This window comes from Aotus nancymaae, unplaced genomic scaffold (assembly GCF_030222135.1).
Source record: "Aotus nancymaae isolate 86718 unplaced genomic scaffold, 86718_ANA_hifiasm-v0.15.2.pri h1tg000008l, whole genome shotgun sequence".
Classification (NCBI taxonomy): domain Eukaryota; kingdom Metazoa; phylum Chordata; class Mammalia; order Primates; family Aotidae; genus Aotus; species Aotus nancymaae.
In genome coordinates, this window is record NW_026988419.1 from 33,354,869 (window position 1) to 33,379,478 (window position 24,610).

The following is a 24,610-nucleotide window of genomic DNA, read 5'->3' on the forward strand; positions in this document are numbered from 1 at the left end:
CTGCAGAAATTCAACATATGGCCTATTTACATAACAAGCATCACAACTCCAAATTAGCCATTTTGATGTGTCAAAGAAATAACACCTTCACAGCAGAGTACTTCAGAAAAGGGAAAGAAAAAGAAAGGTTTGTTTTTCTTCTATAATTATGTTTACTGGGTTTTTAACTATTTGTAACATGAAAACCTTATTTTAATTGTGTGATTATACTTTAAGGCAAAACAATGATGAAATGGATTAGTTGAATAATGCACAACCATTCAGAGATCAATAAACAGACCCAATCACTTAAATCTGTTCATATGAGACATCTATTCTCATGTCCAGTGCCATACTAGTAAAATCTACTCTTCTGTGCACAGAAATTTTAACAAACATATGATTTAATTATCACAGTCAAATGGCAGTAAAAGTGCTACAGAAGATGACTAGGAAAGAAGTACCATGAAGCAGTGACTAAGCGGTACCTGTTGAGTGCACACAAAACACATTCCCCTCTTGTCGTCCAGTGGGATAGGTGGTAGCAGCTTAGCTCTTACCAAGAGCAACCTCAACTTTTTCCATCTTATCCAAACTGTAACCAGAAGTTCTTGTCCTGGCTCACCTCATAAAATGCTGATTAAAACTGTATAAAGTAATAGAATGAAGATCACCTATGCTCTTCCAAAGTACAACCATTCATGAATATTCATTGTGAATGATAGCACAATTCTGATCGCAGACTGAGAAACTGACAAAAATTTGGATCCAAAGTGAGATATTTCTAAAGCTTAACTTCCGAAGTAAAAGATGACCATTTACATGATAAAAGGGGTCCATGTAAATGCTTCAGATTGGCATGCATTTGAAGACTGCAACGGTATGGCCTAGGTATTTTCTTTCCCTGATCCTTACTGGTGTGGCAGAGCAGCCTCACAAGCCCACAGATACCTCTCTCCACAATGGCCTCATGAAAATCAGTTCATGCAGAGAAACTATTTACTGAAGACTTTCATTAGGGGGCTCCCTAAAACAAAATGAATACAAAAGGAGTCTTGATCATTTTGCCTGTCTAAATGAGCACATTAAACTATGTTGATTCTTAGAAAATCATTTAATGTTTTCAGGGATTAAAGAAAGAAAATTGCCAATTAATACACTTTTCCCAGATGTTCAGTTTTTACTAACCTCTTTATTCTCTGTATTCAAGTGGTTGTATTTTTATGCAAATTATCTTTTGCGGGGCTAGTCTCTAGTTTGTGTGTCTGTGTGTGTGTATTTAAAGCCACACCGATACAGAATTTGACATATTTTCTGTTCTGCTGCTCCATACCATAGGTTAACACAGCTTGAGCTTATTCCAAAACTCTAATTAGAAACTGCAGTATTTCCCTTGTCTAAGTAGAAAACCATCCCCAAAGTTGATTTTTCCTCAGTTAAACAAATAATATCATACACAGATATTTTAAACACGATAGTTACTAGATAAAACTGCCCCATCTAGCAACACATTGCTTTCTGGTTAAGCAACACAATTTCATAAGGCCTATCAAATACTTTATCCAGATGCCCACTCTATTTTCAGGGTATCTTTCAAAATAATTAGTTGCAATACTTGAAGTCTTTTTTTTTTCCCCAGAGTGAAGAGGTTTCTGACTTCCTGTCCTTTTCCCTGCCATATTAGAAATCTGCTTAAACTCTGGAAAACAGTACCAATCAAAGTGGTGATGAATCCTTCCATTAAGACAAACTAAAGATGTTAAAAAGATACACGACCTTACTCTTTCAAATACTGGTATAAAACCACTTTCTCTGCACAGGTTCTAAAATTTCAGAGTCGTCTGTCTTAAAGTCTGTGGGCTTGTGAGGGGGCTGGTACATATTTTAATACTAAAAAATGAGCAAAGAGACTGTGTTTGAAGTTCAAGGATTTTCACTAGTTCTCAAGCTACAAACCCTGTAATACAGTCAAAAGAAAACGTACAGAAACAATCTTTCATCAAAGTGTTAGGTCTCCAAAACCCTGACATCCGCTAAAACCAGGATTGCGGGGGTCCTCAGAAGCTCGTGAAGTTCACAAACACACCAATCCCGCGGGAACCCGAAACCTCCACTCGCGAAGACGCGACGGTACCGCCGCCTCCCCGCGCAGGTGAAGACTCGGCCCTTCAGCCCAGCGTGTCCGGCAGCGCGATCTTCCTAGAGCGCCGGAGTCCAGCGGGAGCGCCTCCCGCGACAGCCCAGTCTCCGGATCGGGTCCGCAGCACTCAGGGCTCAGAGGAAGTCCCCCCCGCGGACTCCGCCCCCACCCTCCCCAGATGCGGCGGCGCTACCGCTTCGTCCCGCGATCCGGGCGCTCGGCGTCTGCTCCCACCACCTCCGCCCGCCAGCTCAGCACGGACGCCGACGCATCCAGCTCCCGCTGGGAGCCAGGGGTGCGGGGGTTCCCGGGGCCGCGGACCCCGCAACCGGCTGGGATCCGAGGGCTGGGTAGTACCGGCTGACGTGGGCTTTGCTGCTCGGGACCAGAGGGCGGGGGGCGGGGGGTCTTCCTCCGGCTTAGGAGGGGACTAGGGGCGCCCGCGCGGGAGGCACCGCGGCCGCGGGCGATTCAGATCCGGGGCGGGCGGGTCCACGTCGGAGCGCGGCGGCCACACGCTCGCCCCGGGCGCGCCCCTGTACGTCCCAGCCGGCACCTCCTCCCGCTAGTCCGCGCGGGCCACAGAAAGGAAGGACGGCGACCTCCGCGTCCGGTCCGCGCCGCCAGCCCGCGTCGGCGCCTAGCGCGGGCCACACCCAGCGCCCTGGGAGGCGGCGGAGGCTGGGCGGCCCGGGCTGCGGAACGCTCGGCCCAGCCGAGTCTCCCTCCCAGACGCGCAGGCCCCGCCGCGTCCGCCCGCACCCCGCATCCCCTGCCGGCCCCGCGTGGAGAAGGGTCCCGGGCGGCGGTGGCTGGGGGTTCCGGGCTTACCTCAGTGCCGAGCGCCGGCCGCTCTGTCCCGGGCCGGAGCTGGAGCCGGGGCCCGGGGGCGCGGTCGCCAGGGGAGGCGGCGCGGCGGTGGCGGCCCCTGCTGCTAGGAGGGCGGGCCGAGCGGGAACCGCTGCCTGGGCCGCGCGCAGTCCGGAGCTCGCTCCGCGCTGCCGGCGCTCGCGGCGGAGGGCGCAGCCAGCTCGGCCCCCGGACTGGATTCCTTCACTGACACAACTCCGGCTCGGCTGCCCCACGCAGGGACACTCCCGCCCCTCGCTGGCAGCCCCCGCCCGCCGGCCCGCCCGCCCCTTGGTGTCACTCACCAGGCGCACACACCCCAGCCGGCGCCCCTCGCTCCCGCTCGCACACACAGCGCTGCTCACGCCTCTCTCGGGTTTTGTATCCGCTCACACGCACGTTCTGACACAGATCCCGTCCCTCCACACGCCCTCCCTAGCTTCTTTCCCACCCCACTTTCTAGAAGAATCCCCGTTCAGCTTCCGCACTTTGCTTGCTTGCCCCACACCGACCTCCTAGCTTTTCCTCAAACCTCCACTTCACCGAAACTCCCCCTGTTATTGAAAGATTTTGTCGCAATCCGCACGTGTTGCAAGAGAATCATCTTCTCCTACCCGGGAAAATGAACTTTGCTTCCCCAGCACTGTCTGCAAATACTAGATGCTTTTCATTTTAGAAGTAGTAATGCTTTCTGGAGAGGAGCCAAGCTCAAAATGTAAACAAAGATAGCCCATTCGAAAATGACCTGAAAAATCAGGCGCGGAAAAAGTGCTGGGGCTCCGTCTGCCCTTAGAAACCCGGCCAACCCCGGTGTTCCGCCTTCTCCCCTGTGCTGCCGGTCTGCACTCTGGGCTCCAAACGTGTGTGTAATAACCAAGTTACACATGGGCACCATGGACTTCAGCCGTGGGTTACTGCCTGGAAGTACAGTAGTCGGGAGAGTAAAAGCAGTTTCTCAATCATTATTCATGATGGAAGCACTTTAGATAACACTCCTCTTCCAGAGGCACTAGAGTGAAATGCAGGCAACTCTACGATTCAGTAATTCAATTTATTTATTTGTTTATTTATTTATTTATTTATTTATTTTTAAGGGTGACTTTTTAGCTTCCTTTTTTTTTTTTTTTTTTTTTTTTTTTTGCTATACCAGTAACTGTTTCTGAGTGGCTCCTTGGCTGTCAATCTCCTTATAAATACCAGACCAGAGTCATTTATGCCTCTCGAGCTCCAGACCCTAATGGGCCTGCGAGTGCACAGCAGAATCGTACATTATCTGATGTTCAGTAATTCATAATTTGAAATAAAATACAAACACCTTTCGGGTAAAGTTCCAATCTGCTAACATAACGTGGCCCGGTGAGCCCTGTTGACAACACACTGCTGAAATAAGAAAAGAGAAGAGCTAAAAGGAAAGGAACTCGTTTTCTTATGTGACTTGGAGTGGTGGTTTTTGCTATCATATGGTCGCCTTGGACTGGTGTGTGGATCATATAATTATTTAACAGACATTAGCAAGTGCTTTATAAGTACTACCTCATTTAATACTTCAAAGGACCCCATCGGTAGGTACCATTTTTGTCCTGTTTTACAGATAATGAAACTGAGGACTGCGCACCGTGGCTCACACCTGTAATCTCAACACTTCAGGAGCCCGAGGTGGGTGAATCTCTAGAGCCCTAAAGTTCAAGACCAGCCTCGGCAACATAGTGAAACCCCAAAACAAACAAATAAATAATAATAATAATAATTAGCCTGGCGTGGTGGTGCACGCCTGTAGTCCCAGCTACTCAGGGGGCTGAGGTAGAAGGATCACCTGAGCCGGGGAGGCTGAGGTTGCCGTGAGCCAGAATCACACTCCTGCACTGTAGTGTGGGAAACAGAGCCAGAAACTTTAAAAGAAAAAAGAAAAAAAAAAAAGCAAGAAACTGAGGCACAGAGAGGCGAAATAAGTTGCTTAAGTTTTTAGCCAGTAAGTGGTAAAGGAAGGATTTGAACCTAGACAGTTAGACCCCGCCTGTGCTACGAAGAGGAAAGCTTGCTTCCAGAAACCATGCTCCACATGAAGAGCAAACATCCTATTGCTTATTAAATTTAGGTGTAATAAGTAACTTATGGCCATTTGACTTGAAATTTGATGCACTTCTTAGGTCCTCTGGCTAAATAATTTATTTACGTTCTGGGGAGGTTTCCTCCATAATTAGAATTCCAAAATGAATAATAAACTACATTTTTTCCTAGGAAGGGCTTTGGAAATAACACTGAACTCAATCTTCATTCTTCTCTTCCACCACTTCATAATCTTCCCATGACTCCAAATCTAACTTGCTTAGTGAAGTCTGACAGAAAAATGCTTTCAAGAACTGAATATGACCAGAGGGAAGAAAGGGTTTTAAGAAGACCATATATAGCCTTTATAATAGAAGGCTGCTTCTCAGTAAGTACTGTAGATAGGAGCTTTAAGAATAAATGCTATATATGTTGAGAGCCAAGATGTTAAAGCAGTGGATCGATGAAAAAACAAACAGAGACTAGGAAGGTAGGAGTAACCGCTGTACCACAGACTAGGCTAAAACTAATTCTCTACTGGAAGTGGAGGCCTAGCCCATGAAATATAGAATAACTCCAAAGAAAACAATTATATCTTTCAAGAGTTAGCTAAGGGGCCCAGCAAAAAAAATAAATAAATAAAAAAGAAAGAAAAAAAATCAGAGTTTTAAAAGTTTTACAGACAGTAAATTTCAAATCAAACTTGAACCTTTTGCTGTTCAATCTAATTTATTCTGAAATAATGAAAACTGTTTCTGGTTGGATTTAATATGCTTATTGAAACATGTGAAAGCTTCTTGCACATCATATGACTAATAAAGCAGTATTTTTCTGAGTTAGGCATAAATGATTTTTAAAATATGCATTACATTCCTATTATTATATGGAGATACAAAAGTTTGAAGAAATAAAATGTGAATAAGATATATATTGGTGTTTTCACCAAATGGTGAAACTTTATTTGAAAAATTACATTGTTTAAAATCTTGATCTATGTAATGCTAGCTTGACTATATTGTTCGAAATGATTCTCTGTGATTGCAGTCCATGAATCGCATTTCACTATTTTCTAAACGAAATAGAAACGTGAAAGTCTTTTCTTAAGCAAATGAAACAAGAACCATAAGAGCAGATGTTTTCTGAGAGATCAATAAAGTACGTTCATTTATATTTTTAACATTTTCATATAGGTAATTTTAATCCGTGCGTACTGCTTTTCTCCATATTGTCACCTATGCTCTTTATTCAGGGTGCTTAATTGTAAGCATGGAGAAACAATGCCATGTCTTTCAATAAGGCCGGCACTTTTCTTGCAGTATTGACTTCTGCAAAATGCCATATTCCCTGCTTGCCACCCCTAGATTGTGCCAGTCTCCTGATCCTCTAGACATGATCGTTCAGAGCAGGGCTCACATTCATGGATATAGCTCAGATCCTGGAAGCCTGTTTTATGCCATGATCAGTTGTGACTATTAGGATTTTAGTATCTGAATATGTAGTGGAGACAGAGAGGAATTTTAGTTACTAGGCTCCAGATCACTAGGCAATGTTCAAATCTGTTGGGGAAGGCATCTACCATCTAGGATCTTGGACTTTGTGTGCAGTGACTGAATGGAATCTGGGTTATCTTCCCTAGGGACGGGATGAATATGTGTTTTGTGTCTGTGAGTGTGCCATCCAGTAGGGCTGTTCACAAATATTCCAGCTCTGCTGCCTTCGAACCACATGATGAGATTGCACTTCCCCACCTGATGAAAGTATAGTATAGCCCTGCGAGTTGCTTCAGCCAATGAGAGGTGGCTGGAAGTGATGAGTATCACTCTGGGTCAGAAGTTAAGAGCTGGGACATCAGTCACCACATTCTCTTTTCTTCCTAGTGCTGCAACATCAAGGTGCATGGTGGTGGCTGCTCCATCAGACTGGAGTGAATGACAACAATGAGCTATGCCATCCCTGATGAGCATTAATGGACATGTAGTATGATCCAGAAATAAACCTTTGTTGTTCTAAGCAACTGAGATTTGACGGTTGTTTGTTTCTGCAGTGTAATCTAGCCTATTCTGATTAAAAATAGGAAGGAAGAAAGAAACAGATAATTGCAGGGTACACCTTGGCAGAATATGGCTAATTATTCCCTTTCCTTCTCAGTGCACAATGAATTCACATTTCCTAGCTTCCCAAATTGTTAGGTGAAGGATGGACCAAATTCTCACCAATGGAATATAGGTGAAAATTTATACTCCCCTTCCAGGTCTCATCCATGGAAAGCCTTCCACATGATCTCTCTTCCCCATCTGCTGTGTGGAAACTAAGGACCCTGAGACGTCAAAGCAGAAGTCAGCAAACTTTTTCTATAAAGGGCCAAATAGTAAATATTTTAGGCTTTGTGGATCATATAGTCTCTATCACAACTGCTCAACTCTGCTGTTTTATGGAAAGCAGCTATAGGCACTATGTAAACAAATAGGCATGGCTATGTTCCAATCATAGTTTATTTACAAAAATAGGCAGTGGGCTCCATGTGGCCTATGGGTAGTAATTTGCTGACCTCTTGTCAAGAGAAGGGTAGAGATAGGATGGAAGGAGCCTGGGGTCTCTGAGTCACCCTGTGACTATTTCTTACAGACACTCACAAACACCTGATATTAAGACATTTAATATAACCATTTAATATACCTCTGTCTACTTGTTGAACACCCACAATTTTTATCTGAACACCCATAATTGTTATCTGAGTAAAAAAAAAAATCCTTCTGTTGAATGAAGCGTGATTAATACACTGTCTTAGCTTATATTCCAGAAAAAATTTCAGCTGGATTAATAATCTAAACATAAAAAGTGTAAAAGACTAAAAGAAAATATAGGAGACTTATAATACTAATTTCAAATATCATTAAAAAAATTCAGAAACTGTAACCAAAAAATTTAACAGATAAGACTACAAAAAATTTAACATTTCTATCAAGTGAAGGGTGACATAAAAACAGTGTTACCTAAGGGGAGAAAATATATGCAACATATATACACAACAGGAAAATGTTAATATGCGTAACACAGACAGCTTCTAGAAGTCAATATGAAAAAAAGAGAAGCAGCAAAATAAGAAAATAGACAAAGAAAATAGACAATTCTCAAAAGAAGGACTATGTGCTAATAAGCGTATGAAAACATACCCAACCTCACCAATGATCAGAGCATAAATAAAAATAAGATAGCATCTGTTATTTGTCAGATTGGCAAAAATATGTTTTAATATCAGGTGTTTGTGTCTATAAGAAATAGGAATTTTCATACTTAGCCGACTGGAGTGTGAATTAATAAACATTTTTGGAAAGCAATTTGCAGTACCTATAGATATTAAAAATGCATGTATCTTTTAACCATACTTTTTCACTACAAATGATCTTCTCTTTTACAGAAATTAAGTGTGCAAAAATATATTTACATATATGTCGATTATAGTATTATTTGTAAGGGCCAAAAAAATTTGGACCACAGTTCTAGGTTTATAAATAGAGGAATGGTACATCTATTCCTCTATTTGGGCACATCCACACTGTAGAAAAATAAATAGCTGTTTAAAAATGAGGGAGCTATGTATGTGTTGACATGGAAGAGTGTCCATGATATATTTTTGAGTGATAAGAGCAAGTCAGAACACTATGTACAGTATGAGCTCTAAAAAGCAAGTGGGTAGGGGGAGGATGGAAATTTGTGTCTCTTGAAGGATACTCACACTGTTGACCCTGGTAACCCTTAGACCCCTAGGGTGTTGGTGAGAGGGGTGAAACTTGCCCTTTTAACTGTGTGTACTTTTTCCCCTTGGTGTATCATTTTTATAATTATACATGTTTTTTTTAAAAAGTAAGAAGATGGAAAGCAACAGAAACTAAAAGAAAAACCAGTCATGGACACTGGCCAATGCTGTGCAGTTGAGGGCTGGATGGGCGGAGAAACAAAGAGTTGTTGAAGACCTGCTGAGGCAAATCCAAAAGGATGACTCACTCCCTTGGTGTTCTGGTGCAGCAGTTCAAGTTGTTATGACCTGGGACCAGGGCTCTGCTTGGAAATTTTCCAGAAAAGATGAAGACCTGGAGTGAGAGGAGAAAATATAACCTTGCTGGCCTGAGGGTAATGCATGTTGGAAAGAAGAAACCCAAACAATGTACTTTGGCTGAACTTGTTCTGTGTATATGGGAGCTAAATATTAGGTTATCTTTTCATTGCTTCAGACATTTTTTATGTTCAAACCTTCTCTTCTCAGAAGAGTTGCCTGAAATGAACATGTACCTAATAAAAGGGTTTTTTGTTTGTTTGTTTTAAAGCTTTCATGTCACTGTGTATTCTAGGAAGATAATTCTAGGTTCAGATTGTGCCAACAGAAAGACAAATGGCACCAAGTGAGTATTCTAAGTGAATCGGCTATCACTCATTCAGGATGCAACATATTTGTTCTCTGATGTGTACAGATGATCCTTGAACAATATGGATTTGAGCTGTGCAGGTCCACTTATCTGTGGATTTTTTTTCAGTAACACTTACACACAGTGTGCCGGCCTTTTCTCTCTCTTCTTTCACTTCCTCCACCTATTCTGCCTCTGCCAACCCTGACAGCAAGACCAGCCCTCCTCTTCCTCCTCCTCTTCAGTCTGCTCAATGTGAAGACAGTGAGGATGAAGGCCATTATGATGATCCACTTCCACTTAGTGAATCACCAATATATTTTCTCCTACTTATAATGATTTTCTTAATACCATTTTTTCTCTACCTTATTTTATTGCAAAAATACAGTATATAATACATATAACATAGCTAATTCACTGTTTATGTTATTAGTAAGGCCTACAGTTAACAGTAGGCTATTAGTAGTTAAGTTTTTAGGGAGTCAAAAGTTATACCCAGATTTTCGACTGCATGGGGGTCAGCACTTCTAACCCTCACATTGTTCAAGGGTCAACTGTATTAGCATCTTCCATTTACCAAGAGCAGTTTTTGTCACAAATCTGATTACCAGTGAGGTAGAAAATCTTGCATGTTTATTAACTATTTGTTTTAAGTAATGCCATGTTGATCTGTTATTTAACACAAAGTTTTGTTTTTATTGAGTTTAGCTTATACTCTAAATGTTGTTTCTGGATGTCCCACTGGGAAGGTTTAATGGGTCTTGTTATAGACTCAAATTCAGTGTTTAAAGAGAAACCTTTGGATTCATCTGGGTCACAGTGTAAGAACAAGCTGCTGGCAGATGTAGGCATGTTTCTGGTTAGTCATGCTCTGAGTGCTTTTGCCCAAATCTTCCCAAATGTGGGACTGGCCTTGCCTAGTGTGGTACCTGAAGCATGGGATATGCTTGTGACACTGAGATGGCATATTCATTTGCTAGGGCTGTTGTAACCAAAACCCACAAACTGAGTGGCTTAAACAATAGAAATGTATTGTCTCACAGTTCTGGAGTCTGAAAGTATGGGCAGGGTTGGTTCCTTCTGAGAGCTGTGAGGGAAAGATCTCTCATGGCTTATAGATGCCCATGTTCTCCCCGTGTGTGTTCACATCATCTTCCATCTACACATGTCTGTTTCTATGTCCAAATTTCCCCCTTTTCATAGGACATTAGTTATATTGAATTAGGGCCTACCCTAAGAACCTCATTTTAGAAACCCAACCTCCAAATAAGGTCATTCTGAAGTACTGGGGGTTAGGACTCCACCAGATCTTTTTTGGGATGACAAAATTCAGCCCTTAACAGATGGCATAATAATTAATTATAAAAGTGGGATTAGAGCTAGGGCCTCTGACTGGCTCCCTAGCGTTCTTGATCAGACTCTATTACCTCTACATTCCAGGGTCTCTTTGCTGCTCCTTCCCCCGTGTTTCTATTGATTTCTGTGCATTGCTCTATTATAATAATTAGGTAACTGCACATTGGCCTTCCTTATGGGACTTATGCACTCCCTGAGCAGGGACTGTGTCTTTGGTCCTGGTGTCTAGCACATGCCTGGCCCAGACAATGTGAATGAATGGACAGTGATGTGTGTTTTTTAAAAACATTCACACTGTCATTTGTCCTCCTGATTGTACAACTAAATGTAAATGAGATGTGAGTCTAGACTCATCCCTGTGACACAAAATGACATGCAACTTGAAACTTAAAAAAAAATACTTATTAAATGCATTATGGTGCATTGTGGGCAGCAGCTTCTGAATAAGCAGGTGGAATAAAAAAGTCCAAGACCGAGAGAAAGGATCTTTATATTCAGCTTCTTCTTAAATGAAGCAACTTCAGCCAAAGGATACTGTGCTCTACTTACACTAGTAATGAACTTTAGATTTACAGTCTAATTTAAAAATTACTGTTATAGAAAGTAGAAATACTTTTGTGGAGATTATTCTGTGGCTAACAAACAGGATTCATAGGGAAGGCCTATGGGAGCTGTGTGTTTGTAAGACCTGCAGAAGACAAGTCAGGAGGGCAACTTAATAACAGTTCAAGTGAACACACAGGGATGTTGATAAGTGAGCTCTTCTGTCTCTGCCGAAGACAGAACAAGAATAGTTTATGCTACTGCATGCAAGGGATCAGTTGACTATGAAGTAAGAATTTCCCAGTAGAATATTAAATATCAGGATAGCTTGAATTCCAATACAGGCTGTGGTTTTACATCTTTCTACCATTTAAATGAAATCTCCTAAAAGATATTGAGCCAGGCTCTTTCACACTTATTAGTCCAAGACTGTGGAAAAGTTACATCATTTCTACCGAGGCTCAACTTCCTTACTCATAAAATGGGCTTAATAATAAGGTTAGAGGAGATTGCAGGTACAGCATGTAGCACAGTTTCTGGTACATTGAAACTGCTACAAAAATAATATCAAGGATGAAAGTGAGAGCAAATGTCCATTAATTATTTACTACATGCTAACCACCATTCTGAGCATTTAATGTGTTTTTCATTTTAGTTTCACAGTCATCATGTGAGGTAGATGCTTTTATTTACATTTTATAGGTGAGAAAACTAAGGCACAGAGAGATTAAGCAACTTGCCCCAAATCACAGGACTAGTAAGTGGCAAAGTTCTAATATAAACCCAAACAGTAGGTCTCCAGCACATGTGCTCTAGTCTATAATATTAGCAACCTTTACATGATTTTAAATAAAGTAATATTAGCTTCTCAATATAATAAAAAATTGGCATAGTCTAGTGGTTCCCAGGCTTTCATATCCTTTTTATTATTTTTTCTTCCATGATTTGAATGATTTTATTTACTAAAATACTGCAAATATAAGTAATAATTACTTCATTTTTTATTGTTATTAATCAAAGACATATGGAACGGATGTCTTGATGAATAAGAGGTAATGGCATGATGTGAATTGATACAATTCCTGTCAAAGGCAAAGCATCTTGACATTTTGGTTGGCTCATGTGGCTTGATCATTGCACAGCTTGCACCAGGCTTTCTGAAATACCTGTAATCATTAATTGGCCCTCTTTTGCCCAATATTAACTTCACAGAAGAAGTTAATATTCTGTGATGAGGCATCTCTGATGTTGATCAATAAATTCCCTCTACTGAAACACTGGGATGTAAGTTATTCCCTCCACAAATGATTCCTCCATATAATTATATGTGTTCTGAAGGCAGACAGATGGACTACATTAGCAGTTCTCAAACAGCCTGGTCAGCAGTTTTGGAAAAGTCTTTTTAGTGTCCAGGACGTATTTTCAAAATATATATATATTCCATTATGAAATGTTGAATCACTGGCTATAGCTGAGTGTGGAAGGGTTGCCTGTAAGCTGGAGGCTAAGGTAGGCTGAAGAGATAAGGATCTGGGATGAGAAGTGTTGGGTGCGTGTGTGTGTGCGTGTGTGTGTGTGTGTGTGTGCAGGGAGCAACAACGGTGAGAAACAAGCAATGGTGTGCTGGTAGACACCCTTTGGGAAAAAAGGAAAGCCCTGATTAATACTGTTTGCCAATTTCCATGTTGTATATACTTCTACCATGGCTAATTTTAAGCTACCAACAGTTTAACAAGTTATATTTTTAAAATTATTTTGTTTTTAACAATCAGCTCTCCCAAGCCAATACAAGCCTGCTCTAACAAACCACTAGAAGTAAACAAACTTGTTTATCAGCAGTCTCAGGGTAGAGCCTGGAAATGCTAATGAGAATAGGTGTCTGACAGATCAGGTGAAGGAGAAAGTCAAGAAAACATAATTTCAAGAGGACTTTGAAGACTGAAGAATTACAGCCAGAAAATGATTCTGAGGCAAGAAGTCTAGCAAGAGGAGAAATGTATGAAGGTCGCAATCCAGTTATCAAGTTAAGAATAAAAATCTTAAGTACAGGGCGTATTGTAGAAATCATGACTGAATAGACAAGGGAAGAGAAGAGAGGAAGATGCTGCAGTTCAAGCAGGGTAAGGAGCTCTTGCCTGGGACCAGATGTGCTTCAACCAGATGAACAAATGACTACCTGTCATTGCCCCTTTTCCACATTTACCTCTTGTGCAATATGCTCATTTCCCCCTCCCCAGGGAAACTGTAAGCATCTTTGGTAGTACTAGAAAGTGCTGTTTACCTGGAATTAATAGACAAAGTAATCCGAGCCGGGTGTCAACAGCTTGGAAGGTCGGTAAGGAGAAATCCAGCAACTGAACAATCATGTCGATAAACATAGCAATAGAAACTTTCAAAGCAGACTGTATTTGGAGACCCAGGTTGAGTGGTCAGCTGGCAGGCAGATGTAGAGAAGTCTATCAGGAGATATCAAGTCAGAGAGATAAGACAGGACACTGGTTCAGGGAAAGAGGGAGGGTATAATGAGAATGGTGAGTTTCTAAGCTGAGTAATCTTGTTAGACTGCTAGGTCCCTACCCAAAATCTACTGTTTCTGTTTTACTTAGAACCCTGGTTCCATCCGGTTAGCACGGCAAGGTTTGGTCGTATGACTCATTTTTTGGCAATGAAATACAAGTGTAAGTTTCTAGGTGGAAATCTCTGGAAAGTTCTTTAAAAAGAGGAGACACATGACTGCTTTGTGCCTTTTGCCTGCTTTCCTCCTTTCTCCTGTTTTTTCTTGGAAGACAACCCTGATGGCTGGAGCTTCAACAGACAATTTGTGCCAGGAGGCAACCTTGAAAATGAAAATGAAGGCCAGGCATGGTGGTTCACACCTGTAATTCCAGTGCTTTGGGAGGCTGAGGCAGGAGGATCACTTGGGGCCAGGTTACAAAAAAATTAAATTAAATTAGCTGGGTATGGTGGTGTGCGCCTCTGGTCCTTGCTACTCAGGAGGTTGAAGCAAGAGGATCACTTGCAAAAGTTTAAGACTATAATGAGCTGTGATCTCAGCACTACACTCCAGCCTGGGTGACAGAGCGAGAACTTGACAAGAGAGAAAGAAAGAAAGAGTGAGGGAGAGAAAGAAAACAAGGAAAGGAAAGAAGGCAGGAAGGGAGGAAGGGAGGAAGGAAAGAAAATAGAAACCAGTGCTAAGGCTGATGTTCCAGAAAGAACGTGTCTTGGTTTCTGACTACTGAGGAGTTATCTACAGTCTGGGACTATTTGCTTTTGGGTGTTTTTTATGTGACAGAAAAACTTTTATTTAAACCACTGTTATTCCCTACTTTGGTTACAAGCAGCCAATTGGAATTCCTGTCTGATGTAGCCAGCTAACAAATCAGGAATTAAGGTATAGGAAGCAGAGAAGGGGATTTTGTTTCAAGAATTCTAGTACAAGGCGGGGAAAAAGAAAGAAGCCTAGTTGCTAGGATCAGAACATAAGATGAAAACCAGCCAGCAACACTCCTGGAAGCCTAGATCACTGAAAGAGAGAGCTACTTAAATCCAAATCTAAAACCCTCCCACCAAGCATTCTCTTTTCTCAATAAGCCACAGGCAGGACAGCAGTGGCCTACAGATAACTGCCAAATGCCTGCAGGGGAGGGGACCAGGTAGGTCAATGCATCAAAGAGCGAACGAACTGCATCCGCAGCCGTGAACATAAAGGAGCAAAGATTTCAGAGGTATTTCAGTGTCATTCTCATTGGGGAAATCAATCAGCATCTGGCTGCTAACAAGCCTGGTGATCATACTCTAGGCCCTCCCTGCTCTAGCACTCTGAACTCGCCCCTCATATCAGGACCAGATTCCTGGGTGCATGAAGATGGCAGGAGAGGAAAGAGTGTAAAGAAGTGGAGATGGTGGACAGGGACCACTCTTTCTGGCCACTTGAAGGGGCGAGGTGGAACTGGAAAAGAATAAGGGGCCCAGGGACTTGAGAGAAGAAGGAAAAAGAATAATGGCGTGATGACTGCCATACGTTTTGATCAAAATTAGGAGACTATGATGGGGGAGGAAAAGCAAAGAATTGAGAGACAGAAGTCTAGACACATGAACATCATCTTTTCAAAGCTCTGGTGTGCTGTAATGTCCTGTCTGAGAAGGAATAATTCAAATATCCAACTGTTTCTTTTCTGCCTCCTTTACAATAACCAACGTGCAAAGCAAGAATATTAGTGTACCGGTGTGTGGCTTCCTCAAGGCAGTGACACAAAAAGTGCTCTCATCAAGGCCACTGGAGACATAATTGCTAAATTCAATTGACACTGCTCACTCCTTATCTTTTGCGGCCCTGCTGAGTCATTTGACACTGTCCTCCTTTTGAGAATGCTCTACTCCTTGTGCTGTTGCTCTGAGTTCTCATCCAAGCTCTCTGATCATTTCTTTTCCATCTCAAACTTCCCTCTCCTTCCTCTTGAATGTTGGTGTTTCTAGTGTTCTGTCCTCAGTTCTGTCCACTTCTCAGTCTAGAGTCTATTTCTAGGCATATCTTTCATGCAAGTTATTTCATTAACTCTATATATCCTGTAACTCCAATGTCTATATTTTCAGCTCAAAAATCTGTCCTGAGTGCCAAACTTCTATATCTTAAATCTACACACACAGCTCCAGTCCCACAAGTCCAAAATTTGAAACCTCAGAACTCTGAAAGCCTTTGGAGTATAGGAGTTACATCTCATGTCTTTTTAAAAAATAGCTTCAGTGCATGGGAGCATTCAGGAAATATTGTCAAATGACAACATGGCTGGATATTTTCAACAAATATATACTTAAATTTCATGTATTTATGTAATATTTTATACAAGTATAGTTGTCTAACAATAAATTGCACATATTTAAAGTGTACAATTGCATAAGTGTTGAGATATATATATATATATATATATATATATATATATATATATATGCCTTTTAAACTTTCATCACAGTCAAGATAGGGAACATAGTCATCACTCCTAAAAGTTTTCTCTTTGTGTGCCTTTGTAATCCTATCCTCATTTACTTCCCTCCCCCTCTGAAAACCTCCTCCCACCCAATATTCTGCCAGTTAACCACTGATCTAGTTTATGTCAGTATAGATTAATTTCCATTTTATGTAATTTTATATAAATGGACTCATATTTTATGTATTCTTTTTGGGGAGGGGGCTGGCTTCTTTTACTCAGCATAATTGTTTTAAGAATTGTCCACGTTGCTTTAGGTATCGATAGTTCATTCCTTTTATTGCTGAATAGTATGCTATTGTAATGGCATACCACAGTTTATTTATTTATTCTCCTGTTGATGGAGATATGTGTTGTTTCCAGTTTTAGCTATTATAAATAAAGCTGCTATGAATATTTGCAGAAAAGTCTTTGTGTGAACATTTGCTTTCCCTTTGCTTGGGTAAATTAAGAGTGAAATGACTGGATTACATGGTAGGTTTATGTTTAACTTTATAAGAAACTTTTTCCACAGTTGAATTATTTTACATTCACATGGCAGTCTATGAGCATTTTGTTCCTCTACATCCCCACCGACACTTGCTATGGTCAGTCATTTTAATTTCAATCATTCTAAATAGGTGTAAAGTGGTAACTCATAGAAGCTTTAATTAGCATTTTCCTAGTGACTAATTACTAATTATGCTGAGCACATTTCTATATGCTTAAATGTCATCCATATTTAACTCTGAACTGGTACATCTTCAGGGTTATTCATGAGCCATCTTTTCTGTATAAATATCTTCTCTGGTGAAATGTCTGTTCATTTCTTTTGCCCATTTAAAAAACATGTTATTTTCTTATTATTGAGTTTTGAGAGTTATTTATATATTTAGACTACAAGTATTCTATCAGATACATGATTTACGAATATTTTCTCCCAGTCTGTGGCTTGTCTGTTCATTCTTTTAACTGTGTCTTTTGAAGAGCAGAAGTTTTAAATTTTAATGAAGTCAATTTTGTTCTTTTATGGATTGTGCTTTTGGTATCTTATCCAAGAAATCCTTGCCAAGCAAGGTCAAAATACTTTCTTCTATGTTTTCTTCCAAATATTTTATAATTTTGGATTTTACATTTAGGTCTACAATCCATTTTGAGTTATGTTTTATATATGGTAGCATTTATCAATTTTATTATTTTGTATATGGAGATTTAATTTGTTGAAACATATTTTAAAAATTATAAGAAAGTCTGTTCTTGTTGTGAATCAGTGGAAGCCTTTGTTTTAAAATTTTTAAATGAAAGATTAATATGCCAACAGCCCAAACAAATTGCTTGCCTAATTCTTAGAAATACATTCTTACTCTAATTTTGAAGTGTCTCATTTACTTTCTTATTTTTATAGTAAAGGAATAAATAAACATTTTTGGTCTGCTCCATTGGTTTATTGACTTATCTAGTTGGAGTTCTATATACTTGCTTTGATCCAGATAGCTCCTGGGCCTTCAGTAGGGTTGGGGGGAGGAGTAATGGGAGGCAAGGTAGGTATGAACTATGGATGAATGTGCCTAATTGACACCTCCTTAGAGTGTTCCTAACTCTGAATTCATACATTAGGGAATATTCAGGGTTATTTCATGAAGCATCTTTTCTGTACAAATTTTGACCCTAGCAAGAATAGAATACCTTTAACAGTATGTGTATATCTGTACAATTTAGTAGGAAGTGGAGAGAAGATGGCTGATTACGATCTTTTTTATTTCAATTTATTAAAGAGAGAATTCCTGGATTAGATTTATGTTCCTTCCTTGGAGTGGCCCACCAGAATTTACATGAAAATGTCCCAGATAACTGGAGTGGTCTGAGAAGACCTGAAGCCATTCTTAGGCCAGGGGTAGCAAATGGACATTCTCAGCCTGCTCAGTTCAGCCCAGGGGCGCCTTATTATTGGCAGTGGGAAGTATCCACTTGGCAATTTTGGGGGGGAGTTACGGGGGCAGTGTCTTGCTCTGTCACCCAGGCTGGAGTGCAGCAGCACAAACACAGTTCACTGCAGCCTGGACCTCCTGAACTCAAGCGATCCTCCCACTTCAGCCTCCCAAAGTTCTGGGATTACAGGTGTGAGCCACCATGCTCAGCCCTCACTTGGCAAATTTTTTACCGAGATGCATTTGCTATTAACCTCCCAATTATTTTCTTCTTCACTTCCCTTTCTGGTGGTTTCTTCTTCTGAGGTAGTCAAGGTCTCATGCTTTCAATTGCTTTTTCCCTTTCTAACATCTGCCCAGGAATGAAGATTATGTCTGAATGTATCTTCTTAACAGGAATATTGGCATGTTAGTGGAGGGTCAAGGCTTACTTTCTAATAGTGCAATGCCAGGGCTAAATAAGACAATGCTTGCAGAGGTCTGTCTTTGGGTAGCTATTTAGGCTAAGTACTGGATATATATGGACACGTGTTATCTCTAAGCATCCATTCTCTATCTCGTTCTCTATAGCTTCCAAAATCATTGGGTACCCATATAATTTTATTAAAGCTGATCCCATATCTAGTTTCAGATGTGGATTCTTGACAAATTAGCTCTTTCAATGTTCCTAGCCCCTGAGATTGGTTCATGGGTGGGGCATATGAGCTAAATTGGTTTGATGAGACTAGTGGTTCAAGACTAGTGCAGAAACTATCAGAAATTTTTTCTCTACTCCTCCAAACAGTGGTTGTAAAACTGTAAGGGCTGAAACTGCTGCCACAAGAGGAGACCATCTATTTGGAATTTGGAAATGAAGCCAACACTGCAGATGGCAAAAGGATAGACGATGAGAAAAGTCCTTGGTGATGTCATTGAGCTGCCAGGTCAAACTTTGGTGGAATACTTCAAGACCATTCAATTGTGTGATGGAATTAGTTTCCCATTTTGAAATTGCCTTGTCACTTAACTGAAAGAAAAAATTGGGCTTTTTAAGGTTACCAGAAACAGACAGTTTCTGGTCTCCTCAAGTTTATTAGGATATATCAGAAAGTCTCAGCAGATCTCATGAAAAATTGAAAATTGGTTCAAGAAACTGTTGAGGGCCAGGTGCAGTGGCTCATGCCTATAATCCCAGCACTGTGGGAGGCCAAAGTGGGTGAATCAGTAGAGTTCAGGAGTTCAAGACCAGCCTGGGCAACATGGTGAAACCCTGTCTCTACTAAAAATACAAAAAAATTAGCCAGGCATGGTGGTGCCTGTCTGTGGTCCCAGTTAACTCAGGAGGCTGAGGCAGGAGAATAGCTTGAACCCAGGAGGCGGAGTTCCACTAAGCCCAGATCATGCCACTGCACTCCAGCCTGGGCAACAGTGCTAAACTCCATCTTAAAAAAAAAAAAAAAAGGGAAAGAAAGAAAGAAACAGTTGAGATTTAGCAAATCTGTTTTGTATTAATCTCTTCAGAAGTTAGCGTCTAATCTTACTCCAGTGCTCTACTATGTTGGCAATTTAACTGCACTCTTCCCTAAATGTTATGGTTACCTGGCTGTCTTATACTCTCTCTCACATCCAAATTTTAGTTTAGTCAGTCAGTTATAATTCCAAGGCAACACATGTGCCTGACAATCCCTCTCAAACCTCATTGGCAAACATAGATATCTGCCTGCTTCATTCCACTCTGGATATTCCTAGGATAAGGGCATCAATGGTAAAAACACATGGTGATGAGGGATAAGGAAGTCCTCAGTAGCAAGTTATGAGTGTGGAAGTCACTCAAGAGCTTTCTCAGAAAGGAGTCTATTGGGCACCATATATATATCCTGTCTAAGACAGTATGCTTTCTGGAATCCCTAAACTTACAATGAGAAGCATGAGAGGACTGAAGGAGGTAGGAAGCTGAGTCAACAGGGATCTGAACATGTGTCTATAGGAACTACTAGAATGACCCTGTTGGCAGTTCCTTTGTAATCATGTAATAAAGATCCAAAAAGGTGATTTTGGCAAATATAACATGAGAATCTAAATGCCAAGGTGATGTGTGTGGGGTGCCTACAGTATCTCCTACAATTGTGTCAACCAGCTTCCTTTCCTTTGGCTTCTGATTGGATTCTGTCAAATGAGAGCCCTAGTGAGAGATGGGGAGACAGAGAAGAACGCTGTAGGACTATTTATTTCCCTGGCTCTCTTCCTACTGGATTGCCTCAGGCTGGCTGATGCAACCTTGACCAGATCACATTCTGAAGATCACAGTCATGCTTGCTAGAAGACTCTCTCCTAGGTTGTGGTACCTCTCCTTGCTCTCTGCTGTTACCAGCTCTGTTCTGGCATCATCTCTGTTGGTTCTCCTATAACCTGATTACAACCTTATAAAGAGTGCCCTTCTTTTTGGCCAAGTCTAATTTATCATTTTCCCAAAATCAGTTACTGCTTCTGTATCTTAACAAAATGTTGCCGTCTCACACCATTCAGAATGGCTATTATTAAAAAGTCAAAAGATATCAGATACTGGTGAGGTTGTGGATAATAAGGAATGCTTATACACTGCTGGTGTGAGTGTAAATTAGTTCAACCATTGTGGAAGACAGTGTGGTGATTCCTCAAAGACCTAAAGACAGAAATACCATTCGACCCAGCAATGCTATTGCTGGGTATATACCCAAAGGAATGTAAATCATTCTATTATAAAGACGCATGCATATGTGCATTGCAGCACTATTCACAATAGCAAAGACATGGAATCAACCCAAATGTCCATCAGTGATAGACTGGATAAAGGAAATGTGGTACATATACACCATGGAATACTATGCAGCCATAAAAAGAATGAAGTCATGTCTTTTGCAGGGACATGGATGGAGCTGGAGGCCATTATCCTTAGTAAACTAATGCAGGAACAGAAAACTAAATACTGCATGTTCTCACTTAGAAGTGGGAACTAAATAATGAGAACACATGAGCACATAGAGGGGAACAACACATTCTGGGGCCTATCAGAGGGTGGAAGGAGGGAGAAGATCAGGAAAAATAACTAATGGGTATTGGGGTTAAGACCTGGTGGTGAAATAATCTGTACAACAAAACCCCATGACACAAGTTTATCTATGTATCTGCACATGTACCCCTGAGCTTAAAAGTTCAAAAAAGATATTGCTTGTATCCAAGTCATAAAGCTATTTGCCTAAGTTCTCTTCTGAAAGAGTTATGATTTTAGTTTTATATTTAAGTCTCTGTTCATTGCAAATTAATTGTCGTGAACAATGTGAGCTAGGGGTCAAAGACTCTTCTCCCCCATATGGATATCAAGCTATTCCTGTCATTTATTGAAAAGACTCCTTTCACTTTTGAATTGATTTTACTGATGTGGTTAGATTTATTTCTACCATTTTGGTATTCTTTTCTGTTTGTCTCCTCTGTTGATTTGTTTGTTCTCCTTTTTTGCCTTCTTTGGGATCAACTGAATGTATTTTAGAATTCCATTTCGATCTATCAATAGGCTGTTTAGCTATACCTCTTAGCATCATTCATATTAATTGCTCTAGGAATGACAATATTTATTCTTAACTTTTTATGGTCCACTTAGAGTTATTACTTACCATTTTGTGTAAAATGTAGAAAGCTTACATTTAGAAATGTAGAAAACTTTTCATTTATCCCATTTGTTCTTTATGCTATAGTTGCCTTATTTATTGCATCTCCATATATTATAAATCTAAACTGGGTGGTTGTTAAAAGTTGGATTAAAAAAGAGGTTTTAATAATTACCCAGTTCTTTACCATTTTCAATACTTTTATTCCTTAAGTTTCCATCTAGTATCATTTGCCTCCAGTCTAAAGGATGTTCTATTTCGTTTAGTATATGTCTTCTGATGATGAATCTTCTTATTAGTTTCTTTTTGAAAAATCTGTATTTATTTAGTCTTTATTTCCTCTTTGTTTTTGAAGGATATTGTCTCTGACTATACATTTTTTTTTCTTTCAGCTCTTTAAATATGTAATTCCACTGCCTTTTGGCCTCCTTTGTATCAGGTAAGAAGTTAATAATAAACTGGACCCAACTTTCTTGATCTGTTTTGAAGATTTTTCTTATTTGTTTTATGTTTTTAGCAGTTTATCATGTACTAGGCATGGTTTTCTTCATATTTATCCCACTTGAGTTTTGCCAAGCCTCTTCAATCTATAAATGTATAACTTTTACCAAATTTGGAAAAATTTTAGTAATTATTTCTTGAAACATTATTGTCCTCCCCATTCTCTTTTTACTGTTCTTCTGGGACTGCAATCATAAATGTGTTAGGTATTATGATACTGTCTCTCAGGTTTCTGAGTATCTGTCTTTTAATCTATCTTCCTTTGTTTCTCTCTCTTTCTCTCTCTCCCTCATTTTTTTCTCCTCCTCCTCCTTCTTCTCCTTCTCCTTCTCCCTCTCCCTCTTCCCCTCCCCTCCCCTGCCCCTCCCCTTCCTTCTTCTTCCCCTTCCCCTTCGCCTTCTCTTTCTTCTTCTTCCCCTCCTCCTCCTTCTTCTCCTTCTCCTTCTTCTTCTTCTTTTTTTTTTTTTGATAAGTCTTACTCTATCACTCAAGCTGAAGTACAGTGGCATGATCATGGCTTACTGCAGCTTCCACCTCCCAGGCTCAAGCAGTCCTCCCACTTCAGCCTTCTGAGTAGCTGGGACTATAGGCATGCACCACCACACCCAGCTAATTTTTGTTTGTTTGTTTTCTGTAGGAGCAGGGTCTTACCATGTTGCCATGGCTGGTCTCAAATTCCTGAGCACAAGCAATCCTCCCACCTCAGACTCTCAAAGTGCTAGGATGCGAGCCATCATGCCCAGCCTTCCTGTTCTTTAGATCAGATACTTTCTATTAATCTATCTTCAAATTCTCTCTTTCCTCAGTCATACACATTATGCTCCATCCAGTGAATTTTTTATTTCAAGAATTTTACTTTACAGTTTTGGAATTTCCATTGGCTTTTTTTTATAGTTTCTGCTTTTCTGCTGAAATTTTCTATCTTTTAATTCATTTTGATCACATTTTCCTGTATCTCAGTGACCATTGTTTAATAGTTGCTTTAAAACTCTTGCCTGCTAATTCTAATGTTTAATCACTTCAGATTTCGTTCATATTGACTGGTGTTTCTCTCCAGAATGGGTAATAATTTACTAGTTTTTATGAATTGGGTTCTTAGATTGTATCCTAAACATCATGACTATTATGCTGTAGAAATTGGATTGTATTAAATTCCTCTGAAGAGTGTTGTTTTTTTTTTTCCTCATTTGGATTTAGTCAGGCAATTAATTTTGTTAGACTCAAACTTCACACTCTGTGTCTTGAGTGGTAGTTCAAATCTCAGTCCAGTTCTTTTATCCTTATCTAAACTTCAGGGGTCAGGCAGAGATGTATGTAGTTATTTGGAACTCCATCTCTCTAAATACTTTCTGGGATAATTCTTTAACTTTTTTACAGCTGAATTCCTTCTGCTTCTCCAGGGCAGAATAACTGGATTTTCTATCAGAGTTCTAGCTGCTTTGCATGGTGCCAACAGCAGCCAATCCCTGGGCTAAAGCCATGAAGGTGGGAAACTCACCCCATATCACCTTCTTCCTTGTGCTACCCACTTCCCAAATCTGCCTCTTTTTTTTCACTCTCTTGCTTTCAGATTGTTGTGTTATATTTTTCATAAATTTTATTGTTATTATTTGTAGTTTAACAGGAGCTTATTCAGCCATTTCTAGAAGCAGAACCTCTTTATTCTATAAATTTTTGGAGTGTATTCTCTCACAGGAGAGGCAATATCTGGATTCCTGCTACAAGAACTGGGTCACCATGAAATTTACCCACCTAATGATGTTTTGCATATTCTGTGTTGATCTTCATCATTTCCTCTCAAAGCCATCCAAGTTTTCTGTTACTACTTAGTAAAGCCATTTCATTCTCCAAGGTGTACTTCCTAGTTTGCATTTTTATGGGCATCCTATTTATGGCTTTAGAGAATGCTGTTCAGTACTCACTGCCTCTGAAATATCTCAAGGGATGCCATTCCAGTTTGCCCTCTGAGATTTTCAGTCTTTCTCTTTTACATTTCTTTTTAGCCCCATGTGCCTTTCAAGGAGCAATAATGACTAATATTTCACTCTGTCTTATACATCTGTATTTATGAGCAGTTAGACTCAGTTGCATTTCCCTCTCCCTATTGGGTAGATTAAGTTTGGCCTCCAGCATCTCATTTTTCTCTTCATATTTTTCCGACCTGACCACTAAGATCATGTCTCCCAAGAAAAGATTTTTCTCCCTCCAGCTTAATCAGCTTGTATTTCTTTATATTTCTTTTACTCCATTGCTGCTCCTATTCTGCAAGTCAGAA

At 40.4% G+C, this 24,610-nt stretch overlaps 1 protein-coding gene and 1 long non-coding RNA gene across 6 annotated transcripts in view; one reads left to right on the forward strand and one right to left on the reverse strand.

Annotated features, from left to right (window-relative positions):
* The window catches only part of SPATS2L (spermatogenesis associated serine rich 2 like), a 169,226-nt gene extending 165,670 nt beyond the window's left edge, over positions 1-3,556 (reverse strand). Inside the window, exon 1 of one of the 4 annotated variants that reach the window (XM_012473236.2) lies at positions 3,481-3,556. The gene's annotated coding sequence lies outside the window, so the exon portion shown is untranslated. Of the gene's footprint in view, positions 1-1,963; positions 1,992-3,273; positions 3,419-3,480 lie in introns of those variants that run through there. The other 3 variants (XM_021670697.2, XM_021670699.2, XM_064373206.1) reach the window with 3 other exon arrangements.
* A 515-nt stretch (positions 3,557-4,071) lies between these two features.
* LOC105731469 (uncharacterized) lies at positions 4,072-9,338 on the forward strand. 2 transcript variants are annotated; one of them, XR_001110741.3, is made up of 3 exons: positions 4,072-4,624; positions 5,207-5,402; positions 6,892-9,338. It is a non-coding gene; the product is annotated as an uncharacterized LOC105731469 (long non-coding RNA). The 2 variants fall into 2 exon arrangements; XR_010341433.1 differs by having other exon boundaries at positions 8,880-9,338.
* The last annotated feature ends 15,272 nt before the right edge of the window (positions 9,339-24,610 follow it).